The sequence below is a fragment of the Pseudophryne corroboree genome, unplaced genomic scaffold (genome assembly GCF_028390025.1).
Source record: "Pseudophryne corroboree isolate aPseCor3 unplaced genomic scaffold, aPseCor3.hap2 scaffold_734, whole genome shotgun sequence".
NCBI lineage: Eukaryota > Metazoa > Chordata > Amphibia > Anura > Myobatrachidae > Pseudophryne > Pseudophryne corroboree.
Window position 1 is genome coordinate 96695 of NW_026970315.1, and position 2363 is coordinate 99057.

A 2363-nucleotide genomic window follows, 5' to 3' on the forward strand; every position below is an offset into this window, starting at 1 on the left:
CACAACTACTAAAATACACCACAGGTATGGATGGATAGTATACTTGACAACACAGAGGTAGGTAGAGCAGTGGCCTACTGTACCGTATTGCTATATATTATATACTGGTGGTCAGCAAAATTCTGCCCTGTCCTCCTACTATATATACTGCGCACAACTACTAAAATACACCACAGGTATGGATGGATAGTATACTTGACGACACAGAGGTAGGTAGAGCAGTGGCCTACTGTACCGTACTGCTATATATTATATACTGGTGGTCAGCAAAATTCTGCCCTGTCCTCATACTATATAATACAATGCAGCACAGATATGGAGCATTTTTCAGGCAGAGAACGTAGATATTTTCAGCACACTGAGCACAGATATTTGCAAGCACACTGAGCACAGATATTTGCAGCACACTGAACACAGAAACTGAGAAAACACTGCACGTCCTCTCCCTATCATCTCCAATGCACAAGTGAAAATGGCGGCGACGCGTGGCTCCTTATATAGAATAGAATAGCTGCTGACGGGCACGATTGAGGGAGGAAAGGGACATTTGAATCCAGCCCATAGATGCAATGTGAATATGTAATTTGTACCTTCCTATCTTAAAATGTATATACAGTGTATATGTCACAACTGAGGGCCTGAGCTGACTGGAGGCAGCCTCAGTTGTAGGGGCTGAGGTGTAGTGGAACCTGGGAGGTTGTATCAGACCCCTGGACATGTAAGTTAAATGTAGAAGAATTGCCCGAAGGCGTGCCCACGACAACCAGGATAAAAGTCAATGATGTTTATTTTGACAAACTCCATGCATCACAGCAGTAATAAAAGAGAAACATAAAATCAGCAGAGAAATAATACAGTTCCTGGGTACTACAGGAGGGCAAGGACCACAGGGCTCTGGTAGTATGAGACAGTTCTTATTATCTTCTAGTTGGAAAGTCCTTACCAGGCCCGACTGTAGCAATGGAGATAGCCCAGGATCATACTAGCTGGTGTTCCAGGAAAAGCTGGGCTGCTGTGGATAAAATGGCTGCTGTGGGTACTGGCTGAAACCAGACTGATGTAAGCACGGAGTGGATTGCTGGATGGAACCAGCCAAATAATAAATGAAGCTTGAGAGCGATGAAATATGATTGATATATGGAGTTTGAGAGCGGTGAAATAATAGTGCCGGTGGTGAGTGGTAATCTGCGGAAATGATACCAGCACTTTAAGAAGAGCTGATCTCTGCTGGAAGCTAGGCTGGAAGCAGGTAAATCTGTAACTGGAAACAGATGAGTCCCAGAGGACTGGAGAGTCAGGCTGCACCGCAGGTGGTAGACTAGAGCGGGTCTCTTTAGTGGAGGTTTGGAGATGGTAACTGGAACCTGGAAAACAACCACGGGAGAGAGACAAACTGGAACTAGGTTTGACAACCAAATCACTGACGCCTTCCTTGCTCAGGCACAGAATACTTATACCTGCAGCAAGGAAGGGATTGGCTAGGCAATTATGCAGATTACAATGGAAACAGCGGATTGGTGGAAATGAACAGGTGACAGAATCCAACATGGCTGCGCCCATGCAGACACTTGGAGGGAAGATTGGTTTGATAATCCATGTGGGAACTTTAACAGCAATGGCGGCGCCGGCCACAGTAAACAGGAGACGCCAGACTGATGAGTGCACATTTGAACCACGCGGGCAACAGCGGAGGCCGCGGCTGACACAAGCGCCACTCTGACATCCTGCATGCAGAAACTCAGGGACGGCGGCGGAGGCCGCGGGAGATGCCATTCAAGATTTAACATGGCGCCGCTGTGACAGCGTCTCAGAGTGACAGGAGAGGAGGCAGGAATGGGGACATCAGAATAACAGATGGGATCCGGTCCTGGAGCGCTGAGCCAGCCTTAGGAGGCATCTGAAAGGTAAGTTATGGCGTCCAGATACCCGGATCGTGACAGTATACACTAGAGGTCTTTCCGAACCCCCTAATCCTAACATTGTAATTTGCTTTAGGGCGCACCTCCAATTAGTCTAGTGTTTCTTGCTGCCTTTCCAATGAAGCAAGTTTAATTTAGTAATAGGTGAAAAACCATCCCTACAAAGGTGTTAATCAGAGACTTGGCTTTGTGGACACTTTTCAGAGAACAACTTTGTTAGCATAAAAGTAAAGCCAGAAAATGAAGAGCTGTTTAATCACTCAATTGGATTTTTTTGCCAGCATATTTCTTTTTCTCTGCAACCCACTGCTAAATTGTGCTTCCTAGCTGTTTTTATAAAATCACTGAATCAAATCTAAAGGTGCATACACACGGAGCGATATAACTGAGCGATTTTGACTATATAGTCAAAATCGCTCAGAAAGTTAGTGCAGATCGCTCCGT